The following is a 25,204-nucleotide window of genomic DNA, read 5'->3' as shown; positions in this document are numbered from 1 at the left end:
AAATTGGGAATTTGGGATTAATAGATAAACACTACTACTTATAAAACAGATTAACATTAAGGACCTACTGTATATATAGCACAGGGAACTATAATCAACACCTTGCAATAACCTATAATGGAAAAGAATCTGAAAAAGAATATATATATATATATACATACACATATATATATACCCATATATACACATATATATACACATATATGTATAACTGAATCACTTTGCTGTATACCTGAAACATTGCACATCAACTATACTTCAATTCAAAATTTATATAGAAAGAGACAGTAACCAGAATTACCAAAACAAGTGCAACGAGAAAAATTCATTTGGAAAATTTACACTTTCTGATTTTAAGTTTCACTAAAAAGTCACTGTAGTCAAGATATGGTGTTATGGGCAAAAAGAAAAACCTATAGATGAATGAAAAGATTAGACATCCTAGAAATAGACACACAAAATATAGTCCACTATTTATTTATAAAGATGCAAAGGCAATTAAGTAAAGAAAAATTTATTTATTCAACATATGGTCCTGGACCAATTCAACTTCAATATATACCTCAAAACTTAGGCAAAAATTAAATAAACATGAAGCATAGACTGAAATCTAAAATTTAAAACTTTAACTCATCAAGAAGAATATATAGAGAAAAATCTTGTAGTTTTGGGTTAGAAACTGTGTTTGTTTTATGCCATATAGCATGATCCATAAAAGAAAATATTGAGAAATGGGATTTTGCCGAAATTACAAACACTTGTTGCATGGATAAGTGAATGAAACCCTGTTAAGTGAATGAAAAGACAAGTCATTCTCTAATAAAAGGGATCAAGAATTCTTGAGGACGTGGTTGAGTTTGAGATGAGTCTGGAGCACATTACAGTGCCTGAAAATAAGGAAATGTTCAAAAAAGTATGAAGACATTGAAGTGGCACAGAAAACAATCTAAAAAGCTTTCAAAGGCTAAAGCTAGAAAATTTTGAGCAAAAAATTAAATAATGATCACATTGGGTTCTGACTCAGAAAATAAAATAAATATTTATGAACCTCTACTGCTATAAATAAATAAGTAAATAAATTGAGGTTACAGAATAATTCCAATTAATGCATGTAGAAAGAATGAGGGAAATAGAAAATCATTACTCAAATATCAAGGTAATCACTTTGTAGTCCAGATCCAATCTGAATGCTAAAATTCGTTGGCAAAATTAAAGGAGAAACAAGATATTTTCATCATCTCTATGCTTCTCCCTCAAGATATTTATTAATGACAAAGAAGAAAATAATACATTTACAGTGAAGAAACCTGGAAGGCACTATCTTAACAAAGTGAGCAAGGTTAACATTAGTACTGGTGTACTGTCATGATGTAACCCCTGATATAAAGCATGAGAAGGGCATACCTCTTTCTTTCCCAAAATGCATAACTTCAATCTAATAGTGATAAAACATTAGTTAAACCCAAATTGATGAACAGTCTACAGAACAACTGATCAATACTCTTTCAAAATATCAAGGTCATGGAAGGCAGAGAAAGATTTAGGAACTATCATAGATTGGAGGAGACTAAGGAAACATGACAAATGAGTGCATTATGGATCTTATACGTGATCCTGGAACAGAAAAGAAAATTAGTATAAAATCTGACAAAATCTGAAAAAAGTATGTGGTTTAGTAATAGTTATATAGCAATATTAATTTGTTGGTTATGCTAATCATACCATACTTATGCAAAAATGTTAACATTAGGGGAAGTTGGGTGTAGAGTATATGGGAACTTTCTGTACTCTTTTTGCAAATTTTTTTGTCAGGTCCAATACTTCAAAATTAAAAAAAAAAATGTACACCAACACATATATAAGTAATTAGAAATATATGTACCATGCAGTAAACATAGAAAGCTGCTGCAGATAGCAGATTAGATAGATCTCAGGAGAGGGAGTATGACCAGAGATAAAGAAACACATTTTGTTTCATGTGTGTCAGCTTCATCAATTTCTGTAAATTATTTCTTGTGCACTTGAAAAGAATGACTTGCAATTATTTATACATAAAGATATACCACTGAACACCCATGAGAATGAATAAAATTTACAAAGACTGACAGTGTGAGGTCAGACAGTACCAAATGTTGGCAAGGATTTGCAGCAGTTAGAACTTTTATATGTTGCTGGTGGGAAAACAAGATTAAACATTACAGACACTTGGAATACAGTTTTTCATTCCTCACAACATAAACTTAAATATAGTATACAAAGGAGTAACTTCAATCCTAGCTATGTACAAAAGAGAAATGAATACATGTGTACCCCAAAAGACTGATATGTGAATGGTCATAGCAACTTTATGCACAATATACAAAAAATGAAAATGGGGCAAATGTCCATTAAAAAGTGAAAGGATAAACACATTGTGGGGTATCTGCACAATGGAATACTACTCAGACATTAAAAAATGGAAAATAATTAGATACATGGTTGAGAAATACTAGAGACGAGGGAGGCTTGATGTCAACAGCCCTCTAGAATTACCAGAGCTACTGATAAAGCAAAAATGTCTCAGCATAGAATGCATAAAAACAAGACATAACCAATGAGTCATGGTGCCTGTTTCCTGCTTTAACTGGAAAAATTAGCAGCGTCTTACCCAAAACTAGATCTGGATTATTCGAACCCCACCCACAATTAAACAGAAACTAATGGATAATAATATTAATTGATTTTTAAAAAAAAATTTCCTTGTATAAATGGAAGAATTAATGTAATTTTAAATATATGCCACAGCTCTTACATATTTACTATTGTTCAATTAAATATTATTTATTATCTATTATATCTGTGGTATTTGTAATTTTTGAGAATATAATAGTAAATGAGACACAATTTCTTATATTTTCAGGTTTCTCATCTAATTAGGGAAACTTTTTTTTACTGTTTATTTTTTATAACATCTTTATGTCCTAGACTCAGCTCTCCCACCTCGGAGGCTCAGGTTTAACACGTGGCTGGAACACCAAGACCCTGCCAGCCACATGGCTCAGAAGAAGAGGAAGAAAAAAAAAAAGGAAAAAAATAATAAAATTTAAAAAATAATAAAGAAAGAGAGCAACCAAACCAATAAACAAATCCACCCATGATAACAAGCACTAAAAAGTAAACTAAGATAAACATAAAAATCAGAAACAAATCAGTCACAGAAAGCAAACCCCAAGTCCACAGTTGCTCCCAAAGTCCACCACCTCAATTATGGGAACATTCATTGTCTATTCAGGTATTCCACAGATGCAGGGTTTATCAAGTTTATTGTGGGGATTTAATCCGCTGCTCCTGAGACTGCATGGAGAAATTTCCCTTTCCCTTCTTTTTTCACACAGCTCCTGGGGTCCAGCTGTGGTTTTGGCCACGCCTATGTGTGTAGGTTTCTCTCAGGTATCTGTTCCCCACGCAGAGAGGAGGGGGTTAAGGCAGCAACTGATTAGGGGTCTCTTGCTCACTCAGGCTGGGGTGAGGGAGGGGTACCGTAGTCATAACTGGAATGCAGGGCAAGCCTGTGAGGCAGCAGAGGCCAGCATGACATTGCAATAGCCTGAGGTGCACTGTGTGTTCTCCCTGGGGAAGTTGTCCCTGGATCTCGGGACCCTGGTAGTGGTGGTCTGCACAGGCTCCTGGGTGGGGTGTGGGTAGTGACCTGTGCTCGCACATAGGATTCTTGGTAGCAGCGGCAGCAGCATTCATTTCCTGCCCTTCTCTGGTCTCCAAGAGGATAACCGTGGCTCGCGCCTGTCTCTGGACCTCGCTTAGGCAGTATTCTGCCTTTTGTGGACGGGGGGAAGGAATCCCCTCTCCTCGAGCACCCCAAAACAATGGCCTCTTTCCTCTTCAGCAGGTCCAGACTTTCCTTGACTCCCTCTCGGCTAGCTGTGGTGCACTAGCCGCCTTCAGGCTGTCTTCACCCAGCCAACCCAGTCCTCTCCCTGGGGTTTGACCTCTGAATCCCGAGCCTCAACTCCCAGCCCCCACCCGCCCCAGCGGATGAGCAGACAAGCGTCTCAGATTGGTGAGTGCTGGTTGGCACCGATCATCTCTGCGGGAATCTCTCTGCTTTGCTCTCTGCACCCCTGTTGCTGCGCTCTCCTCCGTGGCTCTGAAGCTCCGCCACCACCACCCATCCCTGCCAGTGAAGGGGCTTCCTAGTGTGTGGAAACTTTTCCTCCTTCACAGCTCCCTCCCAAAGGTGCAGGTCCTGTCCCTATTCTTTTGTGTCTGTTTTTTTCTTTTTTTCTTTGGCCCTACCCAGGTACGTGGGGAGTGTCTTGCCTTTTGAGAGGTCTGATGCCTTCTGCCAGGGTTCAGTAGGTGTTCTGTAGGAGTTGTTCCACATGTAGATGTATTTTTGATGTATTTGTCACGAGGAAGGTGATCTCCACGTCTTACTCCTCTGGCATCTTGAAGGCCTCCCCAAGGGAAACATGTTTTAAGTAACAGTTTCTCTCTCTCAACCTCCCTGTCTCTATTTCTCTCTCACGTGCGCACACACACTCGCACATACATATATAAAAGGATATACTATTAAAATTCCTCCTGTGAATTAGATGTATTCCAAACTCCAACCAAAATCTTATCATCTTCAGCATCTTCTGAAATACAACTTTGATCCCATGCCTATTGAACTTTCTTATTTTCCCACATGCCTTATAATGATGGACAAATAGAAATGAAAGCACACAGCTCCCCTTTCATTGCTTAATGAAGTCAACGTATCCAACAAACAGTTTTTGAGGCAGAGATACCAGATGCAGCTTGTAGGTCCATTTCAGGGCTGACTTGATTGATACATGAAGGATGAAACTTCAAACTCAACACTAGGAGAGAGAACTGATTCATGTCACTTCATCAAAAGACAAACAAGGTGAGGTTTTTTCATTAATGAGACATAGGTTTAATCTCTTTTCAAACTGAGCTGCAAAATATTTCTAAGTCTTAATGAAACTAGTTTAATAATATTTTGAGTTGCAAATGTATTTGATCTACTAAGATCTAAGTTAATTGAAACCTCACTTGAAAATATGATTTTTGGAATCCTGCAATTTCTGGATTCAGATCTTAGCTACACCGTGTGTGTGTGTGTGTGTGTGTGTGTGTGTGTGCGCATGCACGTGTGTGCTTGAGAGTGTGTGTGTGTGCATACAAATAATAAAGAATAGCCTAATCTTCCAACTCTTTAGATTTTCCTCCTCCAGCAGAGAGAAAGCTGACAGACAAGCTCCTCTCTTCATCTCTCCCTAGTCACTGTATATAACTAGAAATATTCAATTGTTTTGCCCACTTGCTAATGCTGAGCTGAGCTTTCTGCTTCCCTGCAAGATCAAAACTATTTTCAGATTCCTACACTGGCTTAAATATTTTTACAAAGTAATCAGAGAGCTACAATGGGAAAACAAAAATGTTCTGAATTTCATGGGGACTCACAGGTTTATAATATAATCAGCCCCAGCATTAAAACGTCTTGTGGAGAGAAAGAAGATCAAGATGGCATGGAACTCACCTCCACACACGAACACATCAAAAATACATATATATGCAGAGCAATTCTCACTGAAAACTAATTGGAAACTGACAGAAAGACTCCCGTACAACCAAGGCTGTAAGAAAGATCCACACAGAATTGCATAGGAAGAGAAGTAATGAGGTTGGGACCTGTGTCCCTGGGAGAGGACTCAGAGGAAAAGGGAGATGACACAGCTCTCCCACCAAAGCCCCTGGGCACATGCAGACTGTATAACGATGCTCCCACATCCTTATACAGTCTGCATGTGCCCAGGGGCTTTGGTGGGAGAGCTGTGTCATCTGGAAGACCACAATAGGTAACTGTTTCACTTATTTCATAGACAGAGAAAGTTAAGCAAATGAAAAGACAGAGGAATTGATCTCCATTGAAAGAACAAGAAAAAAAACCCTGAGAAAACAAATAATGAAATGGAAATAAACAATTACCAGATAAAGAATTCAAAGCATAAGTAATAAGAATGCTAACTGAGTTAGGGAAAAGAATACATGAACACAGTGAGAACTGTAACAAGGAAATAGAAAATATGAAACAGAACCAACCAGAACTGATGAATGCAATAACTGAAATGGAAAACACACTAGAAGGAGTTAATAGCAGACTTGGTAACATAGAAGAATGCATAAGTGATCTGGAAGATGGAATAATGGAAACCACCCAGTCAGAACAGCAAAAAGAAAAACAAATTTAAAAAGTGATAACAGTTTACGAGCTCTCTGGGATAACATCAAGCATAGCAACATTCAGAATATAGGGGTCCCGGAAGGAGAAGAGGGAGATAAAGTGTCAAAGGTGCATTTGATGAAATTATAAGTAAAAAATTCCCATACCTGAAGAAGAAAACAGTTTTCCAGGTACAGGTAGCACAGAGGGTCCCAACAAAGATGAACCCAAACAGACACACACCAAGACATACCATAAGTAAAATGGCAAAATTTTAAGATAAAGAGAGAATTCTAAAGGCAGCAAGAGAAAAAACAAAGAGTCATATACAAGGGAATTCCCAAAAGGCTATCAGCTGATTTTTCTGCAGAAACTTGGCAGGACACAAGAGAGTGACATTTTACGTTCAAAGTGCTGAAAGGGAAAGACCTGTAACCTGGGATACTCTACCCAATATGATTACACTTTAGAATTAAAGGAGAGATAAAGAACTTCTCAGACAAGTAAAAACTAAGAGTTCACCATTACTAAACTTACCCTAAAAGAAATGTTAAATGATCTTCTCTAAATGGAAAAGAAAAAGCTGTAATAAGTAAGAGTCCATAGGAAAGGAAAAATTGAAGTAGGAAAGGCAAATATGTATTAAAGGCTAGGATCAACCACTTAAACAAGCTAGTACAAAGATTAAAATATAAAAAAGTAAAATCAACTACAAGAATGAATGTGTGATAAAGATGAAGATGTAAATATGACATCAAAGACACAGCATGTATCTTTGTTGGAAACACAAACATATTTCCAACATGTGTGGAAAGGAGTAAAAAATGTAGATCTTTTAGAATGTGTTTGAACTTAAATGATTACCAGTTTTAAAATGTAGATATACTTGTAGGTCAACATATTTGAACCCCATGGTATTTTCAAACCAAAAACCTACAATAGATACACAAAAACTAGAGAGAAAGGAACACAATTATACTACTAAAGCAAATCACCAAACCACAAGGGAAGAAACAAAAAGAAGAAGAAATGAACAAAGAAGTACAGAAACAAGAAAACAAGTATAAAATAGCAATAAGTATATAACTATTAATAATTGAACATCAATGGACTAAATGCTCCATTCAAAAGACATAGGGTGGCTGATTAGATAAAAAAGTAAGACCTGTCTATATGTTGCTTACCAGAGACACACTTCAGAACTAAAGACACATTACAGACAAAGTGAGAGGATGGAAGAAGATATTTTATGCAAACCGACCTGACAAGAAAGTGGAGGTAGAAGTACTCATATTAGACAAAATACCCTTTAAAACAAGGTCTATAACAAAAAACAAAGAAGGTCATCATATAACTGTGAAGGGATCATCAATACAAGAAGATTCTACACTTGTTAACATATATGCATCCAATACAGGGGCACCTAAATATATAAAGCAAATTTTAACAGACTTTAAGGGAGAAACTGACAATAATACAATACTAGTAGGGGACTTTAACATACCACTGACATCAGTGGACAGATCACCCAGATAGAAAATCAATAAGGCAACAGAAGTCTTCAATGACACAGTAGACTAGTTGGACTTAATAGATATCTACAGAACATTCCATCCCAAAACAGCAGAATTCACATTCTTTCAAGTACCCGTGGAATGCTAGGCCAAAAATAAGTCTCAACAAACTTAAGAGGATAGAAATTATATCAAACATATTTTTCTGACCCTAATAGTATGAAGCTAGAAATTAATTACAGGAGGAAAAATTGGAAAAACACAAACATGTGATGACTAAAAAACATACTACTAAAAAAGAAAAATGAAGAAATCAAAGAGAAAATCAGAATACACTGCAGGATAAATAAAAATGGAAACACAAAAAAATTTATGGGATGTAGCAAAAGCAGTTCTAAAAGGGAAGTTCTAAAAGAAAAATCTCACATAAACAACCTAACCTACCATCAAAAGAAATTAGAAAAAGAACAAACAAAACCAGAACTCTGCAAAAGGAAGGAAATAATAAATATCAGAGAGGAAAGAAATAAAACAGAGACCAAAAATACCAGAAAGAAGGAAAAAGAAAAGATCAATGAAACCAAGAGCTGGTGTTTTGAAAAGATAAAAGATAAACAAAACATGAAAAGATGCTCACCATGACTAATCATTATAGAAATGCAAATCAAAACCACTATGCGTTATCACTTCCCACCTATCAGAATGGCTATCATCAAAAAGTCTACAAATAACAAATGGTGGAGAGGATGTAGAATAAACAGAACCCATATACATTATTGGTGTAAATTGGTGCAGCCACTATGGAAACCACTATGGAGGTTCCTCAAAAACCTAAACACAGAACTACCATATGATCCAACATTTCCACTCCTGGGTATATATCCAAAGAAAAGGAAAACACTAATTCAAAAAGATACTTGCACCCCAAGTTTATAGCAGCATTATTTCCAATTGCCAAGACATGGAAGCATGAAAGCAACTTAAGTGTCCATCAACAGATGAATGGATAAAGAAGATATGGCATATATATACATATATGTATATACACACACACACACAATGGAATATTACTCAGCATATAAAAGAAAGAAATAATGCCATTTGCAGCGACATGGATGGACCTAGAGATTGTCATACTAAGTAAAGGAAGTCAGACAGAGAAAGACAAATATCATGATATAGCTTATACATGGAATCTAAAAAAAAAAAAAAAAATGGTACAAATGAACCTATTTACAAAACAGAAGTACAGTCACAAATGTAGAAAACAAACTTATGGTTACCAAGAGGGAAAGGGAGGGAGGGATAAATTGGGAGATTGGGATTGACATATACGCACTACTGTGTATAAAATAGATAACTAATAAGGACCTACTGTATAGCACAGGGAACTCTACTCAATACTCTGTAATGACCTATATGGGAACAGAACCTAAGAAAGAGTGGATATATGCACATGTATAGCTGATTCACTTTGCTGTACAGCAGAAACTAACACAACATTGTAAATCAACTCTACTCCAATAAAATTAATTTAAAAATTAAAAAATGTAATCATCAAGGAAGATGGTGCCCCATCTTCCAGTTTCTGTGGTGGAGTAGGAGCCTAACTTCAGCTGGCCCCTGGTTTCAAACCTACCTCCCCCTTCAGAGATATAAGAAATTTATGTTTTCTTTGAATAAAGGCAATTAACAAACACAGGTTGGTCCCCCAATTACCAGGTGAATTTAGGATGAACTATGTGTGACAGATGATGCTGTCCAGACCTCTTACTTGAGGATTAACTATTGTTTATTTTGAAAAATGTATGCAGTAAGTTGTATCGGCTTGACTATATGAAGTGGTCAGATTTCTTTTTGTCTTTTCGATCTCTTTAGTGGATTGCCTGTGATGAGCATCACATTTCGGTTTAATGTTTATTCAATAATAAAATTGTTTTCATCCTCTGCTACTATTTGGAGAGATTTTCTGTTTGACAAGCAATTTTGCTATTAATTATATTTCCCCTACACTCTCTGCCCCAGCTTTTGTGCTTTTTACAGACTTGATGGGCTAAGATTATCTCACAGAGCTAGAGTTTACATGAATAAGGTCCAGAGACAAGTTGACATTCTCCATAAACCATGCAGTTCCAAACCACATTCTCAAAGAAGGATTCTCGCCTCACAAAGTTTGTTCACTACATGATTATTCTCTTGATTTTACAAGGAAAAACATTAAGTTTCAGGATGGTTAAATACCTTGAAGTAGAATTAACTATATATATTTAGGTATCAATACTATGGAAACTTTGGAACTTCATGGAAACAGAATCAAACACTGAATTTATATAGTCTCTATAGTTTTAATGGTTTGACACAAATCCATAAAGCATTTTAAAAAGTTTCATGTAAAAGCAGTTCAATGTGTCTGCAAATGCTATGATTCTTTATTGAACAAAATATGATTATTTGCTTATAATTCTAGTTATGGATTCTTTCCATGTGACACATATTAATTTAATTATCTAAATCTGAAGGTTATTTTTTTCCCCTAAGTTAGAATCTATGAGTGAACAAACTATATAGTAATAGCATTGTTTCACAGACCATTGTAGGGAATCTTTATTCTTTGTCTGAGAGCACTCTCAGAAAGGATTAAACTTGGTTTACTGAAAGGAATATGGATAGAACATGAACTATAAGGTCATGTTCACAAGCATCCATGACCTCTTTTGTAGATTCCAGAAGATGATAAGAATTCTAAAATTTACACTTTAATAGGGTCTTCAAAGTAATCACTTTTAGTTTGAATGAGAAGTCTGGGGTTTAGCATGATTAAATTATATGATAAAAAGGACCAGCATCAAATTTTTTGAAACAATTTTTTCTGGGCTTGTTTTCTAAAACATTTCTATGTATCACCTCTTCCAAGAATTTTGAAGTTTTATAGCTGAATGGAAATATCTTCATGCTAAAGAGTACAATTTGTATCCATAGGGGGCAAAATCACATAGCAAAAATACCAGTGAACTTGAACTCTTAAAAGTTATCTATTCATTCTGCCTTTACAGCTAAGAATGATTATGACCCAGTGAAGGTAATCTCATTTCATATAACTTTATTACTTCATGTGTAAAATAAAAGCACTGCGCCAGAAGTGCTTTCCAATTGTCTGTTTTTAAAGTATTCATGAGATGGCATTTCAAATTAGTAAAAGATCAATGAGAAAGAAATAACATCTTACAGTGATGGAAATATAAACACAAACTGTAGTGTCATGATTCTTTGTTTAAGTAACATCCCTGGCTAACCAAAGAAAAACAAATTTTCCTTATGATTCTTTTTTTTTCATTGCATCCACTCAGATATTAATCTAAAAAAGTAATGAGTCTATGTTTTTCTTTTTCTTTCATATATTTGACCTTTGATATGTTTCTTTTTTCTTAATTTTCCTAGGTAGAAAGTCACTGGATTTATAAATTAACATGAGGACATGTGCAATTGAATGTGCTTTTCTATTTTCAGTGACCTTTTCCTGGTAAGTGCATTAAAGTACATTGTCGGTGATACTCAGAAGCTGCTGAGTGCAGGAGAGTCAGTGAGTCCAGGAAATTTCTGAAAGGTCATAGATTTTATTGCAATTCATTTGCCAGTTTTTTTTTTTTTTTCTTACTTTGAATCTGCTCCATAAAACTCATTGCTGTTAGTAAATGGTTTGTCATAGATTCATTTATACAGCTTGGATCTCCAGATCCTATTATTTACCATTGCAATTGAAATCATTTTACCATTAAAATCACTTGGGAAAATTATACTTCATTATTAAGGGTAATAATTCCAGTAATGGGAGACATGTCTAGAGGATGCCAAAAACTTGAGATGAGTTAACTATCCTCTAAGTGGATCTAATCCTCTTCCTATTTTGCCTAACATGATCCCAAGGTACTAGTTTGATTATACTTTTCCTTTTTTTACTTAAATCAACTGATTGATTGGGTTATCCATAATTTTAAAGATAATCATATAAAGCTCTAAATGAATAAAATGCATCAACTTTTTTAAAGATTGTAAATAAAATAAAATCATTTATTTTAAAATCTAGAAAATGATCTAGCTTAACTTTCTGTGTACTCTCTCATGGGTTTCCTAAAATTGGTTGAATATTTTAGTCCACCAAACCTGCAATTCTCAACATATTTTTATAATTTAAAACATAAAATAATTGAATCATTAGTCATGTTGTCAAGATTAATAAACCACCCTTAAATTGATGGCCAAAAAGATATTTTATTATTGATTCAGTATTGAAATTTAAAAATCATATTTCATTTTAAATGCTTATTCGAAATATCCTATAGTTAAATTTAGTTACCACCTTCATTAACGGTGCCCAATTTACAGTTTTAAATCATCATCGGTGGTACTAATTAGAGCATGAATTCCTCAGTGATATTGTAACAGTACCTGCAGGAGTGTTCTTTTGGTAAGTGTTTTGCCTTTGCTGACCTGTTCCTACAACTTTTAGAAATCCACATAAGAATTATTTATTTTTTTAAAAACAGTTCATTTTATGACTCAAAATAGTATATCCCTCTCCAAAAAATTCAAGTTAATTTGAATTTAATAGCTCTGTTAAAATTTTAATTGTTTTAACAAATCATAAGATATTAATGATCAATTTGAGAAAATTTCTATTAAAAAGCTCTCATTTATCCCTACATCAGTATTATCAATAACAAAAATAGTTAGAGCTAATCAATGTTCTAGGCTCATCTCTCTCTCTCTCTCAATATAAATATTTAAAGATGACATCATTCTAGAAAGTACATAACTTTATCATAACTTATTTAATCTAAGATACCATTGTATCGTTGATTGTAAGATCTAAGATATACCATTTCTATATGCCACTAAGAAAACGAAGCTGATAAATAAACTACTACATTGATTGTGAGCTATAACGAAGACATTAGAAAGTGAAAAATGTGCATTTTACAATCAATTAGTGATGGTATTTATCATTCCCAGTTTACACATAAAGTAACTCTACGAGAAACAGCAAGATTATATAACTTGTCTAATATCACAGAGCTAGAGAGTGGCAGAGCAGCAGTCTAGCTACAGGATCCTCAGACATTAACCACTACTCAACGCTGTCTCAGATACGAAAAGAACGTAATTTAAACCTCGGTCAGGAGTTCAAAATGTCTGAAAGAGAACACTGAGGCCAAATTTTGCTGTGCTATGATAGAAAATGACATTTCAAAAATCATAAACAAAATCTTTTTCAGGAAGAGTTAACAATTTTTCACACTGCATGTGGTTTTTAGGTATAATCAGGTATAAAAAAGATATTTTATGTCAATTAAAAATGTTTAATATGGTTGATGATCTGAAATTTTATTTAAATGAAATGGTGAAAATTACTGACCAAAATCAGCAGACTGCAAGACAGAACATATATTTATGATGTAATTTTGGTAAAAAGAAATATATATATGCACATATACGTGCAGATAAATCTCTAGAAGAGTATTTATATTGTAGAAGTATATGCTGGGAAACCACCTTGATGGGGGGCAGCCTTGGTTTATAGCACTTGTTGATTACCATGGAGTACATACTCCCACTATGGCAATCAGTCCTATGGTAATCAACACAATTCCAATGGGACGTTACTGAACACATAATTGGAAAAAGATGTGCACAATTGGGTCTGGGAACAGTAGGATCTGGGTCCACCACACCCCCAGTTATGCACTAAAGTGTTAAATGGTCATAAATTATTTCCTTTCCTAAATCCATGCCTCTTTGCAATGTAATTTTTCTGCTACTTCCACCAAAAATGGAGACTATTTTTTCACCCCTCAAACTGGACTGGCCTTTTGACCTCCTTTGACAAGTCAAATAGAATTGAGGGGAGGCAACATTGCATCAGTTCTGAAACCGGCCTGAAGGTGCTTTACACATTTTTTTTTTTTTTTTTGGTTGCAGCCAGTGGGGGCTTCTCTAGGCACACAGGCTTCAGTAGTTGCAGCACATGGGCTCAGTAGTTGTGGTTCATGGGCTCTAGAGCGCAGGCTCAGGAGTTGTGGTGCATGGGCTTAATTGCTCCGCGGCCTGTGGGATCTTCCCAGACCAGGGCTTGAACCCATGTCCCCTGCATTGGGCAGATTCTTAACCACTGCGCCACCAGGGAAGTCCCAGAAAGAAGAGATTTTTTTAAAAAAAAAGAGAGAAAGAGGAAAAATAAAAAGAATTGGAAACTGTTTGACTCAACTGGCTCAAGCATCCAGCCTTCCTGTTTGTCCTCAGAGTGGGGAAGAAAAAGCCTTTGGTTAGAATAACCAGCAGCAGCAAAACCTTGCGATTCTGAAATACAACCACACAAAATGCAAAGTGTATTTAGCAAAAAGGAAGTAAACTGCTCAGAAAAATTTGTGTAGTGCAAGGAATTCTACAGATTTAATAAATTACAAAGAATTTAACAAATTTTATCGTAAGCTTTCAAAAGCCTCTCATACAAGGGACTTCCGTGACGGTCCAGTGTTTAAGACTCTGCTTCCCCTGGAGGGGGTGTAGGTTCGTCCCCTGGTCCGGGAACTAGGATCCTGCATGCATCGAGGTGCGGCCAAAAAAAAATTTTTTTTAACTGCAAACAAAAGCTTCTCACATGTCTCAGCGGTCTCTAACGTAAACACATCTCCTACATGGTAGCATCTATTTCTACAGATTTGAGTTACTACTCTGAAATGATGTAATCTTCCATCTGGGGCAGCTTCCAAATACCTTTCCCAAATGATACAGGAACAGAATTCAACCTTTCCCTCTCCTTTCTTCCATTCCTCAAAGACCATGCCATGCAAGGCTGCACGTTAGTGTCCATAAACCAGGAAATACTTAGTAAACAGAATTTGTACTCCATTTATTCTGAGTTTACTTTAAGAAGCTACTTATCTCTTTTAGAAGGACTTCGCGTGCCAATCACCTTTTGGAAAAGGCCTTAGAGAGGCACTCCCTGAGGACGTGCAGAATCCGAGGTCAGCAGCTTGTGTGATGGAAATAAACAACTAAACTATCTCCATCTTAAGATCTTCCCTTTTCCTTCCAAAGACAATCATTCTTTTGAGAGCAACTGAAAAGCTCAGCCTCTGTGTACCAGTGCTGAATCAAATCTAGGAGACAGAGTTTTGGGTGAAGTAGAAAAGAATAGCTTTATTGCTTTGCCAGGCAAAGGGGGACACAGTGGGCTCCTGCCCTCAAAAACTATGTGTCCCCACATTTTTGTTTATACTTTTAGAACTCTGCTGAGTTACCACGTAAACAACCCCAGTTGAGTGTGTTGAATGAGTTAGCAGACATTTGGCCTGTCCAAAATGTCCATAAGACATTTGAGCCGCACCAAAAGGTCCTTGATACTTGGTTCTGTCCAAAACCATTTGGTATGGACCAACTGTCTTATGGACATTTTGGACAAGACCAAATGTCCCACAAGGGCCAGGGAGTTGGGTGCAGATGCATCAGTGATCCTAGCCAAGTACAGAAGAATTGCCCAGTGGAGTCTAGCTTAAATTATTAACTTGTTTTTAGTAACAAACAATTTCCAAATGGATCTGAGATATAAATGTAAATCATGGTTCTACTTATATGGACTATCTAAAATAGTCAAATTCATTGAATCAAAGAGTGGAAGAGTGGTGGCTGGGGCTAGGTAGGGGGAGAGAGAAATGGGAAGTTACTAATCAAAGATGGCATAACGTTTCAGTTAAGCAAGATGACTAAGCTCTAGAGATCTGCTGTACAATATTGTACCTATGGTTAAAAATACAGTATTTGCATTTTACAAGTGTATTGTACTACACTTAAAGTTTCTTTAGGAGGGTAGATCTCAGGTTGTGTTCTTATCACAGTATATATATATATATATATATATATATATATATATATACACATATATATATATATTTAAAGCAAAAAAAATTATAATTTATAACCTGGGTAGGGGAAGACATTTTAATATTTTGTTAAAATTTAGGGACTTCCCTAGTGGTGCAGTGGTTAAGACCCTGCACTCCCAATGCAGGGGGCATGGGTTCAATCCCTGGTCAGGGAACTAGATCCCACATGCATGCCGCAACTAAGAGTTTGCATAACACAACTAAGGGGCCAGCGAGCCACAACTAAGGAGCCTGCCGCAACTAAGACCTGGCACAACCAAATAAATCAATAAATAAAGTATATTTAGGAATTTAGAAGCCATAAAAGAAAAGATGGATAATTTAACCACTTAAGAAAACCTTTTAATAAGGAAAAGAGAAAAACTGAGAGAAAAATACTTTCAACAAATATCACATGAAAAGTAGATTAACAGGATAATTTACCTTATATATAATGAGCATTTAAAAATAAAGGTAGAACTGCCCCAAATCCAAAATTATTATAGAAAAGTAGGCCCTCGGACACACAAAATAGTGAAGACAGTTCACCAAATAAGAATTACAGTCATAACATGTGAAAAGACATTCAACTTTGCTCATAATAAAATGTGCAGATACAATTTCTCTTAAAATTAGCCAAATATTGAAAGCTAAACAACACACTCTGTTGGCAAGGCTACGAAGAAAGAAGTAGCCTAATTTACTCCTTTGGAAGTAGATAATTGGACCATACCTATGGAAGGGATTTGACAATTAATGCAAACTTACCCTTTCCTACTCCTAAGAATTCATCCTAAATGAATTCATTCATACTACATACTATAAAATAACATACGCATGCACAAGGTATTTGTGATGACATTACATGTAAGAGCAAATATTGGGAAAATATCAATACCCATCCACAGGAGGCTGGGTACAAACACTGTGATGGGTCTCACACAGCCAAGAATTATGCAGCTGTTAAAATAACTGCAAGGATCCACATGGTCTGATATGGATTGATTTCCTAGATGCAGTGTTAAGTAAACAAAAACATTTAATAGTAAAAGAAATCCTAGTTATATCTCTGTACTTTGGTTCAGTGAGACATCCCCTGCAAGTTTAAATAAATTTCTCTGATGAGTTTAAATTATTTCACATGGGTTTTGATACCTGCACTCCAAAGAACGTCAATTAATACACTAAGAAAATTCTCAGTGTATAGGACAACACCCACTTTTGCCTTTGTCATTCTCCAAGGTAAGGTGAAACCAAAAATAGAACTTTAAGAAATCACCTTCTCAATCTGATACAGCTCCAACACCTTCAAGGGCGTTCTGTTTTGAAGGAAGAAGTTTTCTTCCCTTTTAATCCAGTTTTCTATCATTTTCCTTGTCACTTCCTTTGTACACTCTATGTCCACTTTGCCAAACGCCAACAGTTACATGACTGTCTGAGTTTCAATTGATGAGAGCAAGGTTAATAAACCTCTATTCTCTCCAACAAGCCTATCTATATATCAATGTTGGAAGAAGTAGCAAAGATTTTTAAGAAACAAATACAAAGATTTCCTAAAATATAAGCCTTCCTGAAATTACACTGGGGAAGAAAAAAATAATAAAATGTGCCTTGTTATCTTGAAAAAATAAGCCACATTTTGCCGACAGAAAATTGAACATTTTTGAACAATTATAATGCTATCTCAAAATGCTTATGGCAACGATGGTTTAAATTGACAATGGATCTACCACCTCCAGGCTAGAAGTAGGGATCAGATGGGAGAGGTGATTAGAAGGCCCTAGGGGTCATTTATTCTGATCTTTTAATGTCTCCGCCATTAATGAGGCAGTTCCAATATCTAGGCTGAAAACAACTTGGGTTATATCACATCCAGAGTTGGTAGAGACAAACCAGCTAGACAGTTCTTAAGGGACTTAACTCCTTTTATATGACTCCACTCAGTCAAGGTCACACTCAAGATACTTTTTTAAGTAAATTCCCTAAGTTTTCCCACTCCACAAATCTATTCTGCTTCTCCAGTACAGTATTTGCATTTCTCAAAACTCATCAGGGGAAATTTCAAATTTATGAGTTTGGGAAAGAAATTTAGCTCCCATATATTCCTAAGAAATTGATTCTGCGTAAATTTTATGTCCCTTTGCAGTTTTTAAATCTTTTAGAAAATATCTGAGGAATACTACTCAATCACGTTTCACTTGCTTATAGCATTCACACTTTTGCTTTGTCTACTGAAAAAACAACCCCACAAAGTGAGAGCTGTGAGTTTCAGTTTTATTTGGGGACTTACTGAGGACGATAGCCCAGGAGGCATCGGAGCTGCTCCAAAGAAGTGTCTGTGTTGGAGGTGGGGCAGACCAGTATATACGTCTGATTTTGGCAAAGGGGTGTGTGCCATCAAGCACACATCTTGGTAGAAGGTTATTGCTGGTCAGGAGGAGCAGATATCTCAGTTAGTGATTTCACTGCTCTTCTAAATATGGGAAGATATAAGAATCCAGGTTCATAAACATTTTCTCCTGAAATGTTTCTAGTTATCTATGGGACAGTAATGCCTGTCTTCTTAGAGCATAGAGTGCCTCATCCTTATCTTTGCCTTGAATTCCTTTCAGGGTGTCTTACAGGTCAGTAACTGTAGGGGCTAATGACTCCATTCTTGTAGAACTGGACAGTGGGCAACATTCTTTGTTTTATAGTTTCTGCAAGCTATATATATAAAGGAACTTCCTTGGGAAATAATTCTACAGGTTTCTTAGGTACTTCCCATTTTGGGCAGATAGTAAGAAAACGATTTCCTAAAGAACAGAGGGCAGTCAAAGGACTCTCAGAGGAAAATGAACAACTGTGATATATTTTGCAAATGCTGTTTATTGGCAAGCACAGTTACCAGCCTGGAATTTACACCTCCTTGTTGTTCTATGAAAGTTTAAAAAAGAAGAGAAAAAGAAAAGTTCTACTTGTCGACAAAATAATGAGCAAAGGATGTTGTTTAGGTATGAAAAGATTTGTCTTCCTCATAATTTAATCTCAGATATTTCAAAAATTCAAGACATTATTTTAAATAAAAGCTATTTTTTAATGATATTTAATTGACTTGAGGGTGCTTGTGTGAAAACATTCTGTCAAGGAGGAAGGAATTTTCCTCTACTCCTCTAGGTTCTTCTGGCTGATCTAAGAATTAAAATGACATGAGACAGATTATTAGAAGAAAATCAAACAGAAGTTTAATAACTTGTTTACATGGAAGAGACCCAGGAGAACTGAATAACTTGCCAAAATGGCTGAATCCATCGCCTTAAACACCATCTTCAGCTAAAGACAAAAGATGTTGGGGGTAATGGTTTGGGACTTCACAGGGTAGGAAATTCACATGAAGATGGAAAAGCAAGTGTCTGGTAACAAATGTTTTCTGGGCCATGCAGAGACAATGGGACACAGAGAGGAATTTTAACAAACAGACTTTGCTAGGTTCCTCCCTGTCTACACATCTAGTTCATATTAGAGTTATTATATCTATGGTGATCACTCTCGTTCTCTGTCTGTGTTCTTTGAGGCAGTTAGGGGGAAGCTCAAAGTGTTGTCCTGAGCCTTTCTTTGGGCTTTGATTATTTTCAGCTCAAAATAATCTACATGCTAGAGACATTCTGGGGTGGTAAATTTTGTTCCCCTACAGTTCTCTATCTTCTCTGATTAAAATATTTTAGTTTGTCAAATTATTATTCCTAAGCAGCAAATACTATTAGTAATTACATACCATTTTCATGAAAATGCCAATTTTCTACATTAAAAACATCTTACTAAAACTGATCAAAATTTGATTTTGAACATTTAATTATTTTCAACACTTCAAAATTCAAGATATTAAGAAAAACATGTATATTTAACTTTTTAAAAAGATCCTTATTTTTCTGACTTGGAGAATAGTACTCTGTAATATTTGTATTTTTAAAAAATGAGTAAGCTCTCCTACTGGAAACTGAAAGTAAATTTATTCACTGCAGCGAATAAATGACTGGTGTGATGGATTCAGATGGGCTATCCTTGGGTTATCCTAAGGGTATTTAAACCTGAAATGATGAAGAGTTCTGCAGTTGTACCAAGTTTCTTAACACTCCCCAGTATTTGACTTGTGATAGGAATCAAATCTAATTTCACAGTTTGATAAGAAAAACTTGGGCACCATAGAGGAAGAGATAAATAAATAAACACTTAAACGAGCCTGAATCCCACTGCATCCTTGGTTCCCCATGACGCTGAGTATGACAAGTTAGTGTCTACCCTCCATGTTCCCAGTTTCATTCGTAATGAATATGGAGCGGGGAAAGAACTACACTGAGGGTCAGGAGATACTTTTTTGGTCTCAACACCAACTGAAATCTAATTTTGCTTAGGCCTATGCTGTTTCTATGAAAAGTACTTAGAAGTTCCAGGAAGCACAATCCCAGTTGTTCTGTATAGTATTAACTAGTTTCATACTGAGCATTGTAAATTACAAACCAACACAAACTTTGACCTCTATAAATAAATCTCTTGATTTTTTAACTGACATAAAAGAAAAGTGATGATGGAAGGAATCTAAATAATGTTGGTGCCACTTACTTGGCATTTCAAATTAGTACGAATAATACACGAAAAAGTATTTTAAAAAGTAAATTTTAAAAGTAAAATACACGAAAAGTATTTTAAATCCTTATTATCTGTCTGAATTCTATGCCAAGGTTTCTGATAATTTCTGAAGATAGCTCTCAGGACTATGCTTATAAGCTGCTAAATCGTTTTTATAATAGACATTTTTATTAAACTTGGGAAAGTTTTAGAGAGGAAGGCACTCTCTAGAAATACTGCAGATGAAAAAAAGGGTGAGATACTACCCTGATGGCTTACTGAGTACAGTATAAGTAAATTAAACATTGTTGCTGCGTCTGACATGATAAAGTTGTTTGGCACAAATAAGGGCATATATAAAATTGATGGGCAATTTCTTTGGAATTACAATTGAGATGGGATGAGCTGCCAGATTCTTTTCATGAAGCAATCTCACAGCGTTCTCTTGGGCTGAAATTCTTGTCAGATAATGTTAAAGTCAGGCTCTGCTACTTATTTAAAACTTGCATATCCAGAGTACGCACCAGCTGAAATCAGACAAGAAATGTCAGATTTTCTTCCTAATTATCCAAAACAGAGTCAATTCAAATAACAGAGAAAGACCCCTGGAGTGGGAATTAGGAGTCTCGATTTATCACATCAGCTAGACCTGTATCACTCACTGTGTGATCTTCACTAGGGCCTCAAACCTGCTTGGGCTCCACTCTCTCATCTATAAAAAACAGGGGCTGGTTTAAGTCAATGGTTTTCCATCTCACAGTCTGTTATGGGTTGAATTATGTGCCCCCCAAATTCATATATATATATATACACTAACCCTCACTACCTCAGATGTGATCTTACTTGAAAATAGGGTCTTTGCAGATGTAATTAAAGTTAGGACGAGATCATATTGGAGTAGGGTGGATCAATATAACTGGTTTAAATTTGAAATGGCACTGAAAAATGGGACAGTTAATCAAGTGTTGAGGAGAGACGTGTCAGTAAAATGCCAATTCCACTTTGATAAATTAAGATCAAGTTTTATGAAAAGCATGGCTTAACTATTCTTTAATTATAGATAGCACAAATTTTAAAAAGTGTTTTGGGGATTATACTTACTTTACTAAATAATCACAAGTCATGTTATATAAATAATTTTTCATGGGAGAAAAATCCTACTGCATTTAGGCAAAGATAGAACCACACTGTGGCAGGCTGAATAATGGCCTCCAAAGTTATCCAGGTTCTAAAACTTGAAGCTTATGAATTTTATTTGCCCAGCAATTGGGATTTTGTAGATATGATTAAATTAAGGATCTTGAAAAGTTTAGCATGGATTATCTGGTTGGGCCCTCAATGTAACCACAAGTGTCCTTATAAAGGCAATGAAGGGCTTTCCTGGTGGCGCAGTGGTTGAGAGTCCGCCTGCCGATGCAGGGCACACGGGTTCGTGCACCGGTCCGGGAAGATTGCACATGCCGCGGAGCGGCTGGGCCCGTGAGCCATAGCCGCTAAGCCTGCGTGTCCGGAGCCTGTGCTCCGCAACGGGAGAGGCCACAACAATGAGAGGCCTGCGTACCACAAAAAAAAAAAAAAAAAAAAGCAATGAAGAGGGAGATTTAACTATAGAAGAGGTGTAGGAAATGTGGTAACTGGATTGCTGTGGTGCAAGAAAGAGGTTATGAGCCCAGGAATGCAGGAATCGCCCGGAAGCTAGGAAAGGGAAAAATCAGATTCTCCCTTCAGAACCTCCAGAAGCAGCCAGTGCCGCTGACATGTTGACTTTAGCCCAGTGGAACTGACTTCAGACTTTTGACCTGCAAAATTGTAAGGTAAATTTGTGTTGTTTTAAGCCACTAACAGTTATAACAGCAATAGGACAGTAATAAATATATCATTTCTCACATTCTTCTCTCTGAACTGGGATTCTTCCCCCATCCTATATAATTCCCTTTCAGTCTAAGACAATACAGGCAACCTTCTGTCAGTTGACTCCAATGATTCACTAATACAGCGGTCCCCAACCTTTTTGGCACCAGGGGTCAGTTTCGTGGAAGATAATTTTTTCATGGAGGTGGGGGTGGGAGGGAACGTTTCAGGTGGTAACGCGAGCGATGGGGAGTGATGGGGGGCGGCAGATGAAGCTTCCCTTGCTCGCTGCTCACCTCCGGCTGTGCGGCCGGTTCCTGGCAGGCCTCGGACCCAAGGACTGTTGCCGGGGACCCTTCCACTAATAGATAGGGCAGCTTTTCCTCTCTGCTCTACTGTGAAGGAGGCAGTTTTCCACCTATTGAACCCAAAGTAATAAGGGTAGGTACAAACTGTGTACGTCTTGTATTATGTGCCGTGAATAAGCACCATGAATAAGAAATATGGGAGTCATCGATACACCCAATACATGGCGACAAGCTACTACTATTAAAACTGTCATTTAGGTGGAGTGGTTTTGGGAGGGCCTTTTGAATCACACTACTTATATTTGGTGTTATACAAACAGAGGCTTTAAAATTCTCTGAGCAATTGGAAATACATTAATTGCAATAATAGTGTTCATTCTCTTTTCCAACCTAAAACTGAAAATCCCATGCATTTTGAGAGACCTCAATACATTTGAAATCAGTGAAAAACACAGGTTATCCAGCTGGTGATTGTCATTAATTAGAGCCAAATTAGTTAAAGGAATAAAATTCCAAAAAATGAAAAGCTATTTCCTGGCTTGGCTCTCTCATTCTTGTTGAAATGTCCACTTTAGCAGATAATTCTCCTGAGAAAGAATAAAAGGAGATCAATTTTCTTTGAGGAATTCAAGGTCATGCTATAATATCACGGAGTATTTTTTTAAATGGAGGGAACACTTTTATTCTGTTATTATAATAATATCACCACATTATGCTAGTAAAGTGACAAAATATGAAGAAAGGACAGATCAACCAAATAAAAATCCATGATAAAGAGAACATTTAAAAAACAGGGAGAGGAAAAAAGACACATTACATACAGGGAAAAACATATTATGATTACAACTTCTTCTTGGGAACAAAATAATCCAGAAGTCAATGAAACTGTGTGTGTGTGTGTGTGTGTGTGTGTGTGTGTGTGTGTGTATATATATATATTTTTTTTTTTGCGGTACGCAGGCCTCTCACTGTTGTGGCCTCTCCCGTTGCAGAACACAGGCTCCGGATGTGCAGGCTCAGCGGCCATGGCTCACGGGCCCAGCCGCTCTGCGGCATGTGGGATCTTCCCGGACCGGGGCACGAACCCGTGTCCCCTGCATCGGCAGGTTGACTCTCAACCACTGCGCCACCAGCGAAGCCCAAAACAATATTTTTAAAGTGATAAAACTATGGCACACAAACTCAACAAACCTTCTCTAAAGGTTTCACTAATCTTCTGAATATCTTTTGAAGAGAAAAATAAAGAAAAATTTTCTCCAGCAGACCTGTACTACAAGAAATGTTAAAAGAAGCTCTTCTAGTGGAAAGCAAATGACAGCAGATGGAAACTGGTTCTATACATGAATGAAGAGTTCTGGAAATGGTAAGTACACGAGGAACAGAAGACAATTTTAACTTTATTTGCCTTCAAAGGTGACTAACTGTTTAAAGCAAAAATAACAAAAACATAACATGTCTTTTATAACATATGTAGAAGTAGAAGGTATGATGATAATAGTACAAAAGATGGAAAAGAGTACAGAAAGAATGTTGCTAAAATTTTATCACAGTATCCTCTAAATAATATTATTATAGTCCATGTAGAGGATAATATGGTAATTTAAATATATTTACGGTAAGCAGAGTATACATTCCTTTCAGGTGAACATGTAACATTCACAGGACTTATCATACACTAGTTCATGAAACAAATCTCAACATAGTCAGGCCAAAATAGAATTAAATTATAGTTATAATTTATAACAAAAAGATACCTAGAAAATCTCTACATATTTGGAGACAGAAAGAGCACTTGTAAGACAGCCCATGGATCAAAGTAGAAATCACTAGGGGTATTAGAAAATATGTTGAATTGAACACTATTGAAACACAAAATACCAAAATTGTGAGATGAAACTAACACAGTGATTAGAGGGAAATTCATAACTCAAAATATTTATATTGGGAACCATAATGGTCTAAATTAATCATTTAAGCATCTGCTATATGAAACTAGAAAAGGAAGAACAAATAAAACTTTAGTTAGTGGAAGAAATGAAATAATAAAGTCAAAAATGTAAATCATTAAGATAGTAGACAAAAGAGGAAAACCAATGAAACTAAAAGCTGGTTTCTTAAAGATCAATAATATTGATAAATATCTATCTAGTCTAAGAAAAATAAAATAGAGAAGACCCAAATGACCATATCAAGATTAAAGTCAGAACATCACTGTAAATTATGACAGCAAAAGAATATTTAGAGAATATTAAAAGTAATTTCATGATAAAATATTAAAAATAATCAAAAGAAACAAGGAAAACAAAATATAAGTAACAAAGAACACTGGGAAACAAGGAAAATAATACCAAGATGATATACTTAAACCCAAACATATCAGGAATTTCATTAAACAAATATGGTCTAATTCAACGAGATTTGACAACCTATATGAAATAAAAACATTTTTGGAAAGACTCCTTTAGTAACACTTATTCAAGAATAGATGCAAATCTCAATGGCCTATAAATAAATTAAAGATACTGAATTACAATTAAAGACCTTGGCATAAAGTTAACTGCAAATTCAGATAGCTTTACTAGAAATTCTGTTAAACATTAGGGAAAAGATAATAATAATCCTACCAAAAACTCTTTCAGAAAAAAAAAAGAGAGAATGTTTTCTAACTTATTTTAATAGGCCAGTATTATCCTAATGTCAAAACCAGACAAAGACATTATAAGGAAAGAAAATTATAAACTAACTTACTCATGAATATACATTCAAATATCCTTAGCA

Source organism: Delphinus delphis, chromosome 12 (assembly GCF_949987515.2).
Source record: "Delphinus delphis chromosome 12, mDelDel1.2, whole genome shotgun sequence".
Classification (NCBI taxonomy): domain Eukaryota; kingdom Metazoa; phylum Chordata; class Mammalia; order Artiodactyla; family Delphinidae; genus Delphinus; species Delphinus delphis.
The sequence above is the reverse complement of the archived record's forward strand: the minus strand, read 5'-3'. Positions refer to the sequence as shown.